Source organism: Wyeomyia smithii, chromosome 2, assembly GCF_029784165.1.
Source record: "Wyeomyia smithii strain HCP4-BCI-WySm-NY-G18 chromosome 2, ASM2978416v1, whole genome shotgun sequence".
NCBI classification, from domain to species: domain Eukaryota; kingdom Metazoa; phylum Arthropoda; class Insecta; order Diptera; family Culicidae; genus Wyeomyia; species Wyeomyia smithii.
This window is the reverse complement of record NC_073695.1, coordinates 108,755,808-108,777,095: the sequence shown is the minus strand read 5'-3', so window position 1 is coordinate 108,777,095 and position 21,288 is coordinate 108,755,808. Positions and strand designations below refer to the sequence as shown.

General features: G+C 37.7%; 1 protein-coding gene across 1 annotated transcript in view; it reads right to left on the bottom strand.

The window, feature by feature from the left end:
* LOC129719808 (uncharacterized) overlaps positions 1-12,201 on the bottom strand; it is a 122,697-nt gene extending 110,496 nt beyond the window's left edge. The window contains exon 1 of the mRNA XM_055671214.1: positions 11,909-12,201. The gene's annotated coding sequence lies outside the window, so the exon portion shown is untranslated. The remainder of the gene's footprint in view (positions 1-11,908) is intronic.
* Between the last annotated feature and the right edge of the window lie 9,087 nt (positions 12,202-21,288).

Sequence of the window (21,288 nt, the reverse complement as noted above, 5' to 3'; positions counted from 1 at the left end):
CAGTATGTGGAAAGAGCAGAAAAAAAAATCACCCGCACTTCCCTTTCAGCATGTGCCTGCGTGTAGTAATGCTTCCTCCACACTGTTTTTTTCTGCACTCTAAAGAGTCTCAATCACTTACAGAAAGACAAACACACTTCCAGCTCATCCCACATCTGAGAGAAACAAGAGGGGTGAATCAATTTAAAGAGAATACGCTGAAGTACACCACAGTGTACATTGGCGAGTAGTCCGGAAGGTGGAAAAAAACCTACCGGGCAAAAGTGTAATCCTCGTGTAGCTACACCGCGAAAACGAATTCTACATAAGTAAACCCGAGCGATACGAGCAACGTAGTCTATTTTTTTTTCTTCTATCTCTTTTACTCTTCTACCATGCTCAAGAAACGAACTGTAAAAAGCACCGCAGAAAACTCTGCTGTGTAATTATTGTGCATAATGTCCGTATGTATGAGAAAGTACACGATAGTTCATTGTCTCGCAAATGAGAGATTTCAGATTTCACCGCGGTGCTTTCTGGAAGCTCGCCAGATACACAAGGTCAGGGCTGTCATTCGCACACTCATTGCGCCTAGTGTGTTAATTTTACGTCAAGACACAACGAGAACGGTACCTACACATTTTGATAACTAACAGGCACAAAGAGAAAGAGCGAAAACGAAATGACTATGAAAGATATCACCAAGTGAGAAATATTTCAAGAGAGTGAGAACGTAACAACACTTTGTGCTGCTTTTTGTGACACATTTCGTGAGAACGAAGAGCTTCAGTTTGAGCAGTTTGCGTTGCGGGTAGAAAAAATAGCAGAGAAAAGGAACCCAGAAAGGACCATATACATTTTTGATTTGATTTAAACATGATTCTCAATGGCGTGGGCGTGTTTTTTAAAACATATTACGCACGTCCAGATATGTTCCTGTCCCGGTATTTATATACAATCGCTACATGCATTCACTACTGATACCGTTCATTAGAATGGTAATGACTGTATGGAAAAAAATTGTCCTTCGTCGCATTTAGAAGTTCGTTCAGTCGACAAGTGAAACTTTAACCGATCGATTTTTTTCATTTTTAAGACATTAACATGAATTCTGATGCCAAATTGTTTTATATTCACTATTTGTGCATTTTTTTCATTGGACACAAAATAATGCTTTCGTGTTCCCGAAGTCAGAAAAAATAGCAGAGAAAAGGAACCCAGAAAGGACCATATACATTTTTGATTTGATTTAAACATGATTCTCAATGGCGTGGGCGTGTTTTTTAAAACATATTACGCACGTCCAGATATGTTCCTGTCCCGGTATTTATATACAATCGCTACATGCATTCACTACTGATACCGTTCATTAGAATGGTAATGACTGTATGGAAAAAAATTGTCCTTCGTCGCATTTAGAAGTTCGTTCAGTCGACAAGTGAAACTTTAACCGATCGATTTTTTTTCATTTTTAAGACATTAACATGAATTCTGATGCCAAATTGTTTTATATTCACTATTTGTGCATTTTTTTCATTGGACACAAAATAATGCTTTCGTGTTCCCGAAGTCAGATTAAGCTGAAGTTTAGTATGGGAACTTTTTTCGAAGACGAAACTATTGCGCCCTACTTCTAAACGAAATTCGAAGAGTCGATTTCTATCGCCACCCAACTGTTCATGTACGAGACATATTGCGGCTATCTCCGGGAAGAAACCATTTCTAGTTTTGAAACAAAACCCATTGAACAGCACTGAAAATTAGCTCATAAATTATTTCAGTAGGGGTCGAATGAAGTGCAGAAACCAAAAAAAAGATACTATAATCGTTCCTTTGTCAAATCCGATAATCATTGCCCCAAGCAACACACGAAGAAAGACACAATCACTGGTGTCGCGCATTTTGGCAAATGCACAAAGTGTACTCAGTCGCGTTTTTTCGGTGCGAAAAAAATACAAAAGAGCGAATGGGGAGAAGAGAACACAAACGAAATATTGGGAGTTGTACGCACGGTTTGATGGCAAATGTGTTGTGTACAAATTTGTGTGGTTCTGTCTGCACTGAGGTGAATTCCAGCCCTGCACATGGTCCGTCGTTCTCTTCTAGCATGTGCGTTGATTCGCTCTCTAGTGTTAGAGCAGTTGTTTTCGCAGTGCAAGATATTCTCCTGCACTATAGAGATTTTCTGAGGACTCTGGGAGAATATTCTGAGGAGTCTGGTTTTCAATCTGAAAAACTGTAGAATTGTCTATGGCTTTGTCTTACATGTAATTATACATGAATTTCACATAAGCTTTTATGGTTAACTGATCTGCAAATGATACAAAAACAACGGAACCACGAACCTCTAACTCTCATACTTTAGGAATTTTTAATACACCGTTCATGCTATACCAGTGATAAGAGGATTGGCATCACAGCCTCAGTAACCAGCTGGTCAATTAAATTCTGTGTAATTAACTAGAATAACCCTGGGCAAGTTGCAAAAACACTGTCTTGCTAGAATAGCTTCTTGGCAAGACACCCCTGAGTTATAGCTAGTCAATTAACTGCCGAGGGATAAGGAACGGCAAGGATCACTGAAGGTTAATGAGTTTGTGCAACTGTGAGTGTGTGTGTAAATGCATGTCTGTTTGTTTGTTGAGTTTACTATGCTAAATAATAATAAAAACAATGATAATAACCATAATAATAGTGGCAATTATAATAATAACAATAATAAAAATAAAAACAGAATATAATAACAACATCATATGCTAATCAATAAACAAAAACAAACATGTTGATAAAATAATACTTAGCTTTGAAAACAAACTGTGGTTCCTTGATCAAAATTTCGCTGTGTTGGTGACTTCAACACACATCTAGACATCTAAACCCGAAGTTTCATTATGAAACTCGTAATAAAATTGTGAAGTTATATAAAAAAAGGAAAAGAAAAAAAAGTATAAATGAACGATGTAGTCGATGAAGAAACCACGTACACGTTTGCTATTTAATACTACATACAACAATACAAATTTGCACATTAGCACATGGAAATAACAGTAAGAAGTGAAGAATTTTATTTCACGTTTAACTACAGTCCATCCATAAATGCATAAGAGTCATACTGCCAGAAAAAAGTAAAAGCATTAATGGATTTAGACAAGAAAAGAGCTTGCACTAAGTGGTCTGGTCCACGTGTGAGAAAAATTCTTTAGTGTGAATTGATATTGTTAAGAAACTTTCTCACATAGGAGATTGCCGAGATCAGAGTAGGAAAAACTACAACATAAGTATCTGACTCCCATCATCTCCCTAAGCTCCCATTCACCACCCGGGAGCACACGCCCTTGGGCTGTCAAAACTCTCATACAATAGCTTTGTGGCTCCATCTTAGGATTCCGTAAAGCTATAAGAACCCGAGATAGGAGCTCAATCACCAAGCCCAGAGAGACTACGATTATTGTTTTTTTTTTAACATAAACCTAATTATCAACTAATTCTTTGATTACCAATAATATCGTTTGATGGGGTATCAATGCCAAGTACTCGTTATATTGAGAGAAAAATATCGATGCTTGTGGTCAAGGATGAAACTTTTCACTCGCGTTCATTTTTTTCGCAAGTCGATAGCTCATTTAATAAGAACAATTCTAAACAACTTTGTATGACAAACTTGAAGTCCTCAAGTAATACTACAACATTGTTGAAGAGAGTATTGTCCGTACTCAAACACCAGTGCTGTGAGAGGACATTCTGGCAAATTATCGAGGAAATTATCACGAGAATTATCGCGATAATTTTCTTAAATCTGCTCTCACGGCTCCGGTGTTTGAATGCGAGTAATACTCTCTTCGACAAAGTTGTGGTTTTACTTGAGGACTTCAAGTTCTTCATACGAAGTAGTTCAAAAATGTGCTTATAGAATGAGATATCGGCTTGCGAAGAAAATGAGCGTGAGTGATAATTTACATCCTTACTTATGGTCCCCGTGGCTCTGTGGTTAGCGATGTCGGTCGGCTAGCTCTCCCACACGGTTGTGATATCGGGTTCGATTCCCGATCGAGTCGAGGAACTTTTCGAGCTGGAAATTTTCTCGACTCAGCACTGGGGCACGGTGTATCGTTGTACTTATCCTACACATACAAAATGTGCCAAAAACAATATCGATAACGAAATCTCTCAACTATAATCTAGTTGATCGAGACCGCTATTAGCCCCAAGGCTAAGCGAGCGATATTGTTTGTTTTGCTTGTGGTAGCCTTCTGTATTGGATAATATCCGCGTTTGTTGTGGTGCATTTTGGTCATGTTTTAAAGCAATGATAATTTTGTTCCAGAAAAAAACATTAAAATTGATTATTTTAGAACAATCTTCGTCATGAACATACATTATATAGATCCTACAAGCATCCTACACGTTTAATGTCGCCTAAAAATTATCAGAAGCGCTGTAAATTGCGTAAATGCTAATGCTGCACCAGTGCGTTCTCCCCTACATTTTTTGAACAGGTCTTTAAAATCAACTTATTTGGATAGTGTAGAATCGCCTTGGATGGACCACTTCCATTGGTGGACCACACGTCAGATTAAATCAATTTATGCGAAGACTCGAGGGATTTTCAGGAAACATCCATCGGGAAACATCTTATCCAGATAATCTGCAGTGTATCTTGTAGGATTTTTGTAAGCTTTCAAATTTCGGTCCCAAACATAATATCATTGGTTGTTAAATGAAGATGGTAACGAATCAAAGATGGCTGCCAAAATTTTATACACTTTATACAACATCTCTAGATATTTAAAGTTCGATGACCGACGCACCGTTTGTAGAGGGTTTTGGAGCAAAATTTTTATATTTTATATAGCCTGATAAAAATATTAATTTTTAGTCTTTTCCAATACTTGTAGACTCCTTAACGAACGAGGGTTCTACCAACTGAAACCTATTTAAATATAATTACTATTTTTTTACTGCGTTTAATCAATCTAAATATAAAAAAAATAATTTTGAAGACATCGTGACACTAATGGCCTGGTTGTGGCCACATAAACTGAAAGTCGTCATAGTGGATTCAAAAATGGTGTTGAATGTAATGTTCCGGTCTCTTGGAATCTATTCTCAGTCTACAAACATGATCGAGTGCTAGAAATACCCATACTCATCGAACGCATTCAGAAAGTTTCCATAATGCATGAGAACTTTATATTCTATAAGACCTCCTTCTGCCCCTCTCCCATTCAAATATTTCTAAGGCCATCTCGCTTGTACAAAATAAAACGTATGCCACGTATGGTTCGGGTACTAAAGGTATTGACAGATTAGACAGTGACATTATAGAGCACACGCATGCTGTTTCTTAAAATTTAATTGCATTTCCGAAACATAACAATGGAACTGATTATTTTATGATTAGATTCAAACAGTAAATGAATAAATGAATTATGCAAGCCCGCTTTCTCCGTCAGCTTCATTTTCATTTTTAATCAGGTGAGGGTGAGGGGTCAGGTGAGAGTGATGCTGTTAAACTCCGCTTTCAATTGAATATAATTTATTTCCTTTTCAAGAACTTTAGCTGTCAAAATCAAATAAAGAGAGTTCGAGTAGTTCTCATTTAACTCACAATGTGCTCGAGAATGAAACAAATGTTTTTCAATTGAAAGCGATGGGTCACAGCAGCCTATGAAAAAATACTGCTTTTTTCTTACAGTCGTTTTAAACGAGTATTAACTGCTGGTGACTAAACTCTACATCCATCGAAGTTAGCTGTTACGAAACTGTGCAAAGCATATTGGCATTGGAGAAGTTAATAAACATGCTATCACTGTTCAACGCCTCCTTATTCAATATTTAATTAAAAGCGTTTCCGTACACCGATCGTTGTAAACCCTGTTGCTACTGTTCCGTTCTAATTTCTGTATGTCTTCTCCCATAATCACTATGTAGCGGTAACAGCCGTTTTGCTATGATAACATCCTTCGGTTTGTCGATAGACGACTGTCATGAGCGGCTGTTATGAACTGTCATGTGTTTAATTTATATCGATTGAATAGTTGCAGATTGTGGATTCGTGATCATAAAACAAGCTGACATATCCTCTAAGCCAAGGTATAAAAAAAATTACCGTAATTATTGTTTTTTTTTTTTTTATTTTTATTTCTCGCCGTGTCAAATTGTAATTGGGAGCTACGGTGGCCACTTCACAAGGATATCTTGCCCAGAGATTGTCAAGAGTAGACTGCGGGCTTGCATTGACTTGCAAAATATAAAATAAACTAATTAATTGAAATATTTATCAAACACCACTTACATTTCAGGTAATGTAATATAGAAATTACCCAAAAAAGCTACTATACTTCTTCACCGAACCACAAAAACACATCAAGTTGTTCCACAACATTTCAATGATTTATTTATTTTGTTTGTGCAATTCACAGCATCCGATCGAGTTCACTGATTCTTGTGAGAATATCAGCGAATTATTGCTTTTAAAATGGATAAGTTGTACAGAATTGCCGTCAACCCAAAAGCCTTAAAGTCTTCCTAGGCAAAAAATTTTTTAAAAATGACCGCCGAAAACTTTTACTAAGCTGTTACGCCAAATTTCTAACTTATGAGAGTTTAGAAAATTAGGTTCGTAGGAATTGGAAACGAATCGTCCATATATGTTGATGTTTTTCGTTCACGTTTTGGTTTATGCCGTTTCCAGAGCAGGCTGGAAATAATTTCGCTGGTGTGGAGAAAATTCGCTTCCTCCCGAAACCCCGGAGACTACCTCCCAGACCCGGAAACTTCAGGGGAAACCTCCTAATTCTTCTATATGCTCTTGCGAATAAACACACAGCCGCTTACAATTGATTCATCTTACCCATCGCTAACATAAGCTTTGACAACGCTTAATGATAACGACACGCATGCTATGATCAAAAGAAAAATCATTGACAAATTCGTTGTATTACGATGCCTGTATCTAAGTTCAAATGGAACACTACAAAACAGCATGCTTTGCATCGCGCACAGGCGAGAAGCGTAACAGTTGTATAATTACAGATGTCCATGGCGAACGCAACGGTAACGCTGCAAGTCGCACAATTTTGTTTCCATGGACTGTTACGTTTTTTTCTGGTGTTACTACTGTTGCTGAGGAAGAAGCCCTCCTGTCGTCTAACGGCTGTCGTAGTACAGTACATTTTCTAAGGCTGGGTCACAGCGTCACTATAACCAAACAATTGTCAATTGAAAATGATTTGGTCAGGCTCGGCCTCAATGTCTCACAGAGATAAATCTAAATTTTGATTAACTGCAATGTTAAGCCCAGCACTGGATTAAGCCCGGCTTCTCTAGAGTTTACTATCAATTGACTGTGAAAGTGAAGTGATATTTGATATTTCATGTACTCTAAAACACATCGAACCAACTGTGAGACTTCAAACATCAAATAATAAACAAAACACTACAGCCGATACGCAAACAGATTTTTTTAATTGTCTTTGTATTCCGTAATTCTATTATTGGCAGTATCACTATTGAAGTGAATGATACGCTTTTCATTTATATCCGTGCTTGTGTGTGAGAATTTACCCTTTTGTTTTCAAGCTTACTGCTCTACTATACCGAGCCTCTTTCTATCCTACCAATATCGCCAAATTACAATTCCCTGAACTGAGGCTACACCTCACGTTCCTCTTTGGCCAGCTTAATTCTAAGAGGGACTTATTATGTCAAGAGGAAAGAATCTTATCGAAACCTCGTTCCTCGTGCCAATATCGCCAATCACAATTCCTTGTAGAGGATAAATATTCCTGAGATCAGTTTTATTATAAGAAGGACTTATTTTGTCAAGAGGAAGGAGTCTTATCGAAACCTCGTTCCTCTAGCCAAGACCGCGCCATAATTACAATTCCCTGAAGAGAACTATTATACGTTACTCAGAACAGTTTTATTATAAGAGGGACTTTTTTATAAGAATGAAAGTTAGCAGAGATACTATAGAATTCAGCTTCAAGGAAGGGTATGTTGTGGAGAGCCTGAGAATAAACTCATGTTAAAGTCCTTTGACAACCAGATGGCCTGATTCTACTAAGATTCGAACCCATGACCCCTCGCTCTTCAAAGCGGACTCTGTAACCTTGCAGCTACGAAGCTCCCTGCATTTTCATTCCCCAAATTTCACCCTTACAAAGGAGGTTATGTGGGGTTTCCGTCAAACGTGGTTCCAAGACTTTTGGAATTAATAGAACTACACTACAAGCTCACGTTTTTAGTGAGGTGGAAAACTCTGGATATTTACAACAGAGTAGAAAGCGGATCTTATGCAGAACCTACTAATCCTGGAGAGTCAATTCATCGGAATCACGAAGGACGACTTACGGAAGTTAGTTTGCTGAAAAGAATGGACTCTTTCAACAAACTGAAGAAAATAGCAGGACACGATTGGCCAACCAAGGTTTAGAAGCGAAATGAAAAACTTACGTTTCGTATACCGGAATCTTCGTTTGGGCAAGAGGATTCAAAATGCTTTTCGTTAATGCCTTTTTCGACATGTACGAAACTGTGTTGACAAGGAGGAATTTTACTTCGGACCACGTGCTTAATGCCAATAAAACAACTGTTTCCAGTGGATGTGAGGAAGTATTAAAAGAATTTTATAATGTATCCAGAATGTTTGTAATCAGTTCAGTGCCTCCTTATAAGAATAATATTATTGCCCGCAAAAACAAAAAATGAGAACAACAAGAAGAGACATCCATCGTTGTTATGACTATGTCGGCGAGCGACCAGGCAGTTGGTTGGTATCCGATGAAAGTACATTCACTAGTTATCGACCAGCTAATATTCGCTATATAACCCAAACCTGCTCCAAATAAACAGGACACATACCCCCAATAAGTGGACACAGTGGGACTATTTAAGGCAGTAGATAACAAAGGTAGATCATCCGTCGAACAACTGGTTTACGATCGCTTCGGATAAAATTTGTCCACCTCACAAGATGACCCAATCGCGTATAACTAAGCGAAAACGTGCGACCGATAGACTATTTATTTGGCAATGCAATGCAATTATTTTGCTTTGTAATGACTTCTATACCAAAACGCTATAATTGAAAAGAAAAAAACCAAACGCAGGCTCTTCAATTTACCATGGAAAAACGCCCCAATGCAGAACGATAAGATGCACCTAGCAGAAATCAGCACACGAAGTGAGAAGCATTTGAAGTCTCAAAAGTAAAATCAAGAGCAATAGAACACATTATCCGGTCGAAGAAAAAATTGCTTAATTTGCACAAATATTTAGTGGTTTCGGCTACACTACAGCTCCAGGCAATATGCCCGAGCTGTAGTGTAACCGAAACCACCAAATATTTGAGCAAATTAAGCAATTTTTACCGTTTCTTCTCTTGGTACAGCTGCTTATCGGATCACTTAAGGCATATAAACACAAGCATTGATTAATAAACTTCATGGAAGTCAATACATCTTGTTGAACACAATTTAGAAATATTACAAAAAAAAACAATATTTGCCATCAAATCCTGCTAAAGAATCATTTTGCTTAGAAGTGTGGGCATACCCAGTAAACTGTAATTCTCGGAATATCACTATTGAGAGAATATGGAAAAATACTTTTTCTACTATAGGCCCAATGTATCAAAAATCTATAAAACATTCGCCTAAATTTCTTTAGTTTATAACTATAATTAGTTTATTTTCTGTATATGAATGTTTGAAGGTTAACTTAACCGATCTTTCAATCTTAGTACCAACAATATCTCACGCTGGCCTGTAAGGCTAATAGCGGTCTCCATCAACTACTAAATTAGTTGGGAGTATTCGTTATCGATGTTGTTTGTGTGACACATTTTGCATCGTGTAGGACACCGTGCACCAGTACTGAATCGACAAAATTTCCAGCTCGAAAAGATCCTGAATCTGATCGGGAATCGGACCCGAGATCACAAACGTGTGGGAGAGCTAATCGACCACAGAGCCACGGGGACCACACTAATTTCGATCTTAATATCGAACAAATAATATTGATAAGCCGTAGGTCACTATCCCTTTTTAGAGTAATTAGAACATTTTGTTGAGTCATACAAAAACAAATAAGAAATTTTATATTATCTCCGCAATGTTGTGAACAATATAAACAAAATTAGTTGCAAAAGATAATCTTTAGTGTAAAACCAAAAGTAGTGAGTTTCAAACAGCTTTGTGGATCCGAGGTAATGTGAATTTATGTGAACCAGTGTTGAGTCAGAAATATTTTTTCATGAAATATGGATTTTATATAATGCAAGAGTTTCAAAGAATACAGAGAACTTATTATCAGGACCGGACAACAACTGAAAAACGATTCATGTAATGTTTGTTTGAAAGCCCGTTTTGATTTAGTAAAGCAACTAGAACTAACGTATTCCAGTGATGTTAAATGATTCTAATAATTTCAAATCGGCTCTCGAGTTATTTTGAATCTAAATCTAAATACGCCTTTTTGAATTATTCGTATTCAGAACAACAAAAGGTAAGATTGCGCCCGTTTTTTCAGATTTTGATAGAGATTTCACTTTTTTTAATATGATAAAGCACAAAGAACCGTGAGAAATGCTGCTAAGAGCACTCAAATCGGTTCAGTCGTTGATAAGAAAATTAGCTCAATGAATGAAAAGAAAAATCCCGCAAATAGTCTTTATATGTTATATTCGAGAAAGCTTTATTATTTTTAAGTGATATTAATAAAATACCGAAACCAAACTTCGACTCTTTAAAAAAGTTTTGTTTCTGATTAATACATGACGAAATTATTACTACATATTTACACGTTCAAATTGAATTATTGGATTTTGAAAAGTGCAACTGGTCGAATTAGCGCAAACTCTGTCATTATTACTATGCAAGCACAATAGTTTTTATTCAGTAACATCCAAGCATTTTCAATTATTTTCTCATGCGTTTGTTTCGTTCGCTTAAAACTGCTCCAAAACTAGCTTTAAAAGTATGTCGCTAATTAACATCAAATCGATTAGCAAGTAAGCCGAGCAGCAGCTAAACAAATTGCCTGGCTGCTCGAACGGTCCGCTAATTAGAATCACATGCTGATGGAAAAACTGCACAGTAAACTCATTCTGTAGGGAATGCTTAGCGGTTCTATTCCCTTCACTTGAACCCAACTTGCACGGGTCGCGCGAAAATAAGATCGGCATCAACACCAACGACGACTAGAAATCGTTTACACGCTTGTTTTCGCTAATGAGAGAAACTATTTATTTGAGCCTGCGCATAGTAGCGTCAACACCATTTTTTGTCTTTTCGCGCTTTAAGCGGTGTAAGTAGTGTGAAGGTGTCAATTCAAAACATTTAGCAAGAGTGTAGATTTGCGCTTAAAATTGTTTTTTATGGATTTATTAGCTCATTCCAGTGTTTTGAAGTTTGACTTTAACCATAAGGTAATAAATTCCATGTGAATGTTTCGTGAGTTTCTGTTGAATATTTTGGTACGAGCTTGAACGAAAATGTGGACTCATCCGAAACAATCAATGCTTGATGTGAATATAATTATCATTTCCCACTACGCAGGTGGAACCCAAAAATTCAAATTACCAGAAGTGAGTCGTACTCTCCAACAACGTGACAAGCGCGATTACGCGCACAGAATTACAACAGCGACCAGCGAAATATCATACGTAAAGTGTGCCGCCTGGTTGCCCATCAATCGGTTCCGTGCAGCAATTTCAATCTCGCTTTCATACGACTCGAAAATCCACCCAAGCTAAATACAAATATCCGGGCATGTCACGTGCCAAAAAACGTGGACAATCGCACTAATACTAACGAAGCATACAGAGCGAACATTTATCTCTTTATGGAGCGATAAGCCGGCAATGCGAAAGAGAGTAAATGCGACCAAAATCGAGCAATGAAAAAAGCAAATATGATCGACTTACCAGCATCAACACGGCTAGTCATAATCCGCGGAGTAAATCTAGTAAATCCCGTGCTGCATCTTGTAGCTGGCAACACTGAGCAGTATCCACACGCACACAACCACGTGCCCGAGATACAATATGTTCTATAATCAATAGTATGATATTCGCACTGTTGTGGCGCAGCGAGCTATGCTACGCAGCTGTATTCCTGCCACCTACCGAATTCGTGAGATTTCACGAATAATAATCACAAACTTTAGTCGATATTTTCTAAGAAATCTGACACAAAAACACAACCACTCTCGCTGACAACTAGTACTCGACTAACGAGGCGAATGCGAGTCAAGTTATCATCGTCGTATGAGGGAAAATCACTCAACCCCGCCTAGGATGACCGCGCCTCCTTTTCTGTCGGCCAATCTATAGCGATAGCGATGCTGACGTCAGTAGACGAAGCCACACGAACACCCGGTCGCTCGCATCTGGTTCGGCGCCGAAATCCATTTTGTACCGCGTTCGTTTCCCTCTCTTACCACTGCTTCGGTACCAATCGGTTCGGCTCTAGTTCGCTCGGCTGCCGAAGTGGGCCCGAGCGAATGAACGTGGCAGTAAGCAAAATGACGAAAAGTTCAAAAATCTTCCACTTTAGCTTTCCACAATACGTTTGGTCCGGTGGCGGACGGCCCGATGCCAAGCGAAGGTTCCGAAAGAATAATAAAGCGAATTAAGCGAGGTGACAGAAAATTCGATGGTGGACGAGTTTGGAATCTAGTTCGGGTTGAGGTTGCTGCTGAGTGCTGAGCATAATTGATTTGTTTTTTTTATCGCTGGATTCGCTGGAAAACTCCGTGAGTTGCAGATATATTGAAAATAAGTTGGAATTTAACGTGAATACTTCTTCAACGTGTTTGAAACAGAAATTTGGGCTTGCATTGAAGAAAAAAAGGAAAAAAAACGTTATGAAGGATTTAAAGCATTATCATTATTTAATATTTTCACTAGTTGATGTCGAAGAAATGAGGTAACTTTATGCATTGAAAAAAACGTGTGGTAACTACGTTTCATCTCCATGCCTATATTTATGATTGACTACGAAATTGATTCTGTAACACTCGCAAAAGTGGATCAGATACCACGATCACGAAAAAAAATGTTGTTTAACCTACATCGTTCAACTATTCTTTCTAGTGCGAGCTGTTGACTGGAATTTAACGTGAAAATATCTGGGGCTTTTTCTGATCCCCTTTATTTGATATGAGCTTTGCGCTTGTACGGTAACCCTCTTAACTGGTGTCGAGATACGATGCCAGTCGTCGTATGTTTGAATCCCGGTTTGGGAGAGAGAGACTGTTAGTGTCAATAGGACGTAGCACCAGCATCGCAATTAACCTGTACCCTAGAACGGTCGGCTGCAAAGTCTGTACAGAACATAAACAGAAGGTTAAATCCGAAACGGAATGTAGTATTTGGGCTGTGCTCTTTGCGCTTGTACATTCTCGTTTCGAAACCGCCTCTTTAGCATGATGTTCGCAACAAGTTTCGTGAAGTATTAGAACCGAGTTTCCTGCGTATCATGACCGTTGTCTACTTCCAGGTTTAGATACACTATAAAGACGACGATTGATTCAGCGGGCGACACTAGTTGGGGAGCGGAGAAACGGAGAAAACGACTCACCGTAGTTGCTTTCATTTCGAGAGCACCACAGAGGACGTCGTGTCACGATTCATTACGTTCGCCTAGCTAGGGGAGACTGGAGAGATTTGATCCTATCATTGTATCTCATAGGCGAAGTAATATAAGTTGGGCAAATATTCTAGAGGAATGTGCCATTTTACTTAAAACAGTATTCCTATTGTAAGAAATCAGGATAGAAAATACAGGATCTAACGTTTGCATTAAAAAAATGCCAATTTTTCATGGAATCTCACATGCACTACCGAAACTATCCGGACGGCCGACGACCATGAGCGACAAGAAGCTTCAAAGGGTGCTGAAGAGGGAAACCGAGGGAAAGGTAGCTACATTGCTGCGTGCATTTGGCCGGAAGATCGGTGCAACCGGCCAAACAATGGAAAAATACCTGGCGAACATGGACATACATGTCATAAAGCAGCAGTGTCCTTCACTGGTCTCGGAGCTGCATTGGTAAGGAACGACGAGACCTATCTCACCCTGGCAGGGCACTTCGTATTTTTCTTTCCCCACGAAGGAAGTGAGCTTCACACACCAAGTTCCCCAAAAGAGTGCTGCTGTGGCTGACAATCAGAGTGGAGGGGATGTCAAAGCCCCTCTTTTTTGCTCCGGACTGGCCGTGAATAGGGAAGTTTAAAGTACGAAGTGCCTACCGGAAGTTGCGTCGTTCATCAAACGAAGCGAACCCGTCCAAAGTTCACCAGCTGCGTCCTATCGGAAATTTCGGAGCAAACCTGGAGCGTAGGATCTACACCAACAATTGTTTCGCAAAAACTGAGGAGGAATAAATAAAACGAAAAAATACTCGAAAACATGCCTTCACGTATGTTTTCGTCCGCGTTTCGGTGAATGTACCGGTTAACAGCCGGAAGGTAGCTTGCAAGAGGGTATAATTTTTTGTGCTGGTCGGCCTTCCATAAGATATTCATCATACTCATTTATCTGTCTTAGTTTTTTATTATCATCCGAGAAAGTCCATTTCTGAACGCAAACGTTAATATACTAGATTTGAAAAAAAAAATTTAATCCAAAATCGACAGTAAGTGGCGTATGAATTAGTCCACGTTGAAATTGAATGGTTGTTGAGCGTTTACGTAATAAATGAATGACTATATTTCAACAAATATATCAAAAGGGTGATCAAGTATACTAAAATGAAGGATCAAATCTCCCACAGTCTGAGTGTTTTCCATTTTTGCATGGTTTAGACAAATGCTTATTACATTTTTTAAAGTAAAATAATGAATAAAGTTTTTTATGATTATTAGAAACTAGTACAGTCCAGTCTCTCCAAGTGTCGTCGTGTTTTTTTCACTGGTAGAATTATTTATATTCTACGAACCACGTCAGTGACATAAATTAGACTATCAAGATCAACCCTGTTGTAAATTAAGTTTTTAGTTTTTTAAGACTGCAACCAAAGAAGTTTTCAAGTACAACAAAAAGCATATTGAGGGTTTTTACATGCCATATTTCCATTGTTGTCAAGCCAAACCACGCACAAATTTTCGGTCATTACTTAGGTCGTTTAACAGATCATTTTGGATTTAAGGTTATGCACTTCTAACTCCCGATAACATGATATACAGTATGAACGAATTTGACCGAGCCTTCAATGTAAAAATGTTTGTTTGCATGGTGGAGTTATTCATCTGCTATTGTAAATTTATTTGTCAGTATTAGCCACTATTTCCGATCATTTGGCAAGAGCCAAATTTTTTCTAAGCTCCATGCAACGCTACCGTTATTGTACGTATACAGTTCAGTCCATGTTTTAAATATAAGTCAATCGATTCCAGAATACTTACGTGTAATATTTTCATATCCATATTACTTCAGTTAACTTACACAAACACTGCGGCTATTTATACGAGATTCAGTTTATCAATCGACTTCTACTTTTACAAAAGACTTGTCATTGTATGAAAAATTCTTGTCCATCACTTGCTTAAAATATGATTCCCAACCAATCCCGACAAAATTGCTGTTAATACACAACCGCATAGCTTATATTTAGCGATGAGCGCAGTTTATAGTAATTGCTGAAAATAGATGCAACGTTTCATTGTAGATTTTAAGTAAACTGTAAACCGATACCTCTAACTACAAAGGCTTCAACATATAACAATACGAAAGCGTCACATAAAGCACTCACCAACACGGACATAATCACACGTTCACGATTACGAAACATCGCAAGAAACTGAGAAAAATACGAACAGGGTGTCGATAGCAGCGCGGAAATTGCGCCAAAACCCGAAACAGACGCTAGAAATTGCTACGCAGTCTACCCTGTGTTGTATCTCTGTGTGCGATGATTGCATTCAAGCGCACACTTTTCAAAGTGCTAGAAGAAACATCAGAAAGCCCCGTTCCCTCGTTTCTCTTCAGCTTTCCGCTCGACAACGTTTCACCACAGCGTAAAGCTATTAAGCAGTTCATGAAATAAACGCGTGTATATCTGCCTTCCTTCTCCCTCAGCCGGTGCTTTGCTGGACACGGATGGTGTATGAGTGTAGAGCCCTGTGTGTGAAGTAGAGAGAGGCATATAAAAGAGATTGCTTATGTTGACTGATGGACAGGGTTGCCAAAATTTTCTAATTGAGTAAGGTTCTTATCAATTAGTTTGAAAGAAAGTTTAAAATAAAAAGTCTTACAAGATTTTTAAAAATATTTTATTGTGATACAACAAGATTTTTAGAGCATAAATTTTGTGAATTGTTTCTGAATAAGAAAGAAGTTTAACTAATTTCGAGCAGTAAGTTTAAATTTACTTGTCAAGAATAGCGGAATAATCTTATGACTAACCTAATTGCTAACTCATTGACTGTAAAGGGAGCTTTACATAAAAAGGCGCTTCAAAATCTTTTCAAGAATTTCACTCTGAATCCATTTAACACTCCTTCCTTATTCAACAACAGATTGATCAGATCGATACGGCAAGAATTATTACTGGTCAAAAGTTCACATTTTAAACAAGGTTTTCGTGTTGCTCGTTAATGAGAGAATGTAAACATTTTTAATATTTAAAATTTACATTTTGTGGAATTCAGAAATTATACTACATTATTATATTTATTATAAGTTATTATAAAAAAATTGAACCCAAAGATCTGAGTACCCCAATCGATTGTTAGGTCATACTGCATCTCTAATTAAAATTACAAAATCGTCGTACCGGACATTTTTGACCAAATTTTCTAAAGACATAACATCAATTTTCCACAGACAAACCTAATACTTTCACAATTTTCTGCGTTTAGACCACTGTGAACTATAAGAATGTCAAGAACAAAAAAAACGTTCCGCCAATTATAAATGTCATGATACCTAAAACAAGGGATGTGTACAAAACGTTTTGAAGGTTATTTCATGAAATAGTGGTTGAAAAACAACTTTACAATGAGTTGTTTCAACACAGAGAAACAGACGTACCACGAAATGTACTTTTGTTATGTTATTCAGCATAATCCTGCCGGGGCGGTGATGGCGCTGATGTGTTTTTTGCCTTTGAATTCAGTTGACAGTTATCGCGCGCCGTACTGCCAAAAACAGTAGAAAGGTCGAAAGTTTATCTTTTGCGGAATATGTCGGAACCACAATTTTCTAAGAATTTTATATTGAGTAGCCTGTCTGTTTGCCTGTAGTTTTAATATTACTTTTTGTACCTTACGCCATTCTGAAGGGTCTTACTACAGAACAGATATGCAACTAAAGAGCCAGAGCCCTAAAATCTATTTATTTTAAGTATCGACATCTAGCGGTGGAAAGGACGCATTTTACATTTTAAAATTTATTACACCTATACCATTCCAAGTGCTGGTGGGGAAGAACTATTTCGGTCTCTCTCGTCCTGATACAAAACCAAATAGCAATAAGTAGGTGGTATCCAAGACACGACCGCATGACGTTAGACTATGGTACTTTTATATTCCATTAAAACAAATAGTAGACGGAATTGTAACTCTAGTATTTTCTGCAATTTTAACTAACAGTGTATTTCTAAATGCAGTTAAAGCGTTACAAATAATTATATAAGCTAAGAGAATGAATTTTTTATATAAGCGCTGTCACTTCAGAAAAACCTTTCTTCGTAGCTGCACTACCAAAACAATCATTTTATTTAGAGAATTGCGTAAAATTTTCCTATCCTAGCAAAAAGCAAGCTCAACGAGACTATCTGAAATTGGAGACCAGAACGGTTCAAGCGGAAATTCTAAGATTGATAATTGTTTTACATCAAGCCGATCAAACTCATGCTAGGTTGGCTCCAGCCCAGCATATAACTTTATGTATTTTAATAAATTAATTTCATTGACTTAAAAGAGCAAGAACTCAATTACACGCTTTTTGCGTAGTTGTTTTCAAGGTTTTGGCGAGTGACAGGAACATAATTAAAATTTGGAGCATTTCTAAATGTTTTACTATTTTTCACGATAGAGACAAGTTTGTTTTTTCTCTTTGTGCGAGAAACTAAAACTAAACCGCGCACCGAGAAACAAAAACGAAAATTAAATGTATGCTGAATCGAGAAAACTTTATCGATAATTTATGGTACTCCTTTAACCAATAATTTACGGTACTTAAAAGAACCTGTTTTGATCTTAATAAAATTTCTAGCAAATAAGTGTTGATCATTTATCGGCAGTAATTTTTCCTCGATGAATAAAGACTGGCTGAAAAAGTTTAAGTCGCAACTGTAAAGTCGAATTATTCAACCGTGTTCGTTTAGGCATTTTAATACACTTAGGCGTCATCCATAAATTACGTAACGCTCATAGGGGGGAGGTGAGTTCAGCGTTACGTAACGAAAAATCTCTGGAGAGACTCTCCAAAAACGAGCATATTTATCAGGAAAATCCTTCTGCAGCGTTACGTTTATGGGGGGGGTAGGTGTTGGCGTTACGTTTCGTTACATATGAGGGTGGGGGTCCGAAAATCGGGCTTTTTGCGTTACGTAATTTATGGATGTCGCCTTAATGAAGTGTAATGAATAAACGAGAAAATACTAAATATTCAATAAGCACCTACTATAGCTACCCATACACGTGCTATAGCAGTCTAAACATACGAACGAATACGCGACCAATATTTGCCACCTCGATATTACGTAACTTTTTTAAATATTTCAAAATAAAGTAAATAATTAAATAATTATTCTTGGGGTTTATAATGTTCCGAATAAATGTTTTTAGTAAGTTTTGAAACCAATAAGTACCGTTAAAATAGGGTAAAATTGACATTTTTTTCAATGTTTTGTGACTGGTTATGTTTGTCTACGAAAATTGTTCTAAGTTGCATAAGACAGGTTTATATATACTGCCAGGTGAAGGGAAATAAGTATTTGCGCACCATTGAGTAGCCATCAATAATTTTGCATCAATGAAAAAAATTTTTTTGTGCTTCGATATATCGTAACTCGATATAACGTAACGAAAATAAAAATAAAGTTTTCTTATGTCGAGGTATGGCTGTATAATTTCGCATGTTTTTTTTAAATCAATCTGGTTTCGCAAAGATATGTTATCTGTTTATTAAAATTTCTACATGAAAACTTTTTCAATTTTTTTTACAGATAAATCTTTATAGATGCAACATACAGATTTATCTGTAAAAAAAATTGAAAACAACTCTTTATTATGTAATTTTATTAGGTGCACTTTTACAAAAAATTTACTTATTCCTGATAGAATTTAGGGAAAGTTTAATTCTTCGAACCCACATCATGTTTACAACGTTCATTTTGTCGAATGCAATAGAGTGATGAAGGTAAGACCGTCCTGGCCAGTTTGGCAACAATGCCATGCAGCATTTCGCCTAATTCATCAGTGCTGGAGTGACGCGGCTACTGCCGCCGTGTCGTGTATAGTGATAGAAATTCAGCAGCACGGGAATGTCTGATGCGTGATGTCTTGTTGGTTTCCAGGTTACCAACGACGAACGGAAGGGTAGCACCTGGTGGTATGCTTTGGTGGAGAGTGATGATCCCAGGCTTATATCGCAAAAAGAAGCTACCTAGACAGCGCACGGTGGCTATGCTATCGAACTGCTTCTTCATTGTACGGTGCGGTACGGTACAGGGTGACCAAGCGCACTGCGAGTGTCTGTGTCTGGCGGAAATCAACATGTAAAATATATGATATTCTGCTAGAGCCATGAGAGCGGAAAATGTTGTGACTGCTAGCTGCAATGTGGCGAGGGGCGACGCAGCACATGCTGATGACGATGAATGAGCACGGGGTGTGAGAATGGCAAACGATGAAAATGTGTTCCACCAATACTGAAGCTGAAATTGCTCAACGGTTTATGGCAAGAGTAAACAACTTTTTTCTCCACTGCGAAGTAGCATTTCTTAGCGTATTAAATTCCATCGCTATCGGATGAAAAACGAAGCTTAGATGTTGTAAAATGTGTTAAGAATATTTAAATGCTTATTGCTCTGCAAATAGAAAATGTTTTGCTGTCATGATTTATATGCTTTGTGGTATGAAAGAAGAACTTGGCGAATAATTGATTTTTTAATGACTTTGACTATCACTAAAATACTGCAAGCTTTTACCCAGTCATGGACAGTACTAGATATCACTGCTTCTCTGCCCTCTATATTTGGAAATCAAACAGTTTTACCGTTAATAATTTGCTATCCAAACTTGGTAACAGTAAGCGAACAACAGACAGATGCACGGCATATTTTCCAAATCATTCTGATAGAATCAATGGCGAAGCCTGACTGGGTAACATCCGAGGCAGAAAATTTGGGTGTCACCTCCACCCTCCTAAGTGGCAATAAAATTATTTTGAAACCAATAGAAGAAAATGTACATATATAATTTTCGCGGGTATTTCTCTTAAGGATGATATGCATGACAATTGATAACAATTTTCGCGGGTGTCACTCTTCTAAAGCAGGAGGATGACATCTACTAGAAATCATGTATCGAACATCGTTAGCAATATGGCGGCATTTATGTACATGTGTACCTAGGACAGGACGTGACAAGAGAAACCAAAAATAACCCAAAGTTCTGTCAAAGCGAAAGCCCTCTCTGATTGGTCGATTTCACTTAGCGCACTGTTAAATTTTATTATTAGTCGGTACGGTTGGCCGTGCTGCGAAAACTATCGGTATTTTTTGTTCACACTGTTTTTGCTTACCAAGTGAATGAACAGCTTTTGGTTCAACAATTTTTTGAAACTTTTTCATACACTATACTGTGTAATGTCTATAAATATCAACATTCGAAATGTTATTCATGTTTTTGAAACTACACGCAAAACTTTCCCTTATTACTTTAGAAGCAATAGCGCAAAATTGCCTTTTGGGTAACAAACCTATTACTTTAAAGGCAATAAAATTCTTTCCCAGTCAAGTAACAACACATACTGCCATATATTTACACGTGTTACGGGAGCACGACTATCTAATAATGGTCGTTTCAACCACATGCAAGATTTTTCCTGTCGAAAACTGCTCCCTTTCCATCTCAAGCAAAAAAAAATCACACACCATAGCATATGTTGCACATGTTACAAGTTTCTTCAATCTCCAATTCATCCGGTGTGCGTGTATTAGTTCGCATACGGAGTAGAGAAAAAATATGGCAAGAGCTGCCAAGCAGCATTTTCCCCGTCATAGAGTATGCAAACGTTGATGATTTCAAAGACTTGAAATGCGTCCGGAAATGACATCACGATCTGTAAACTG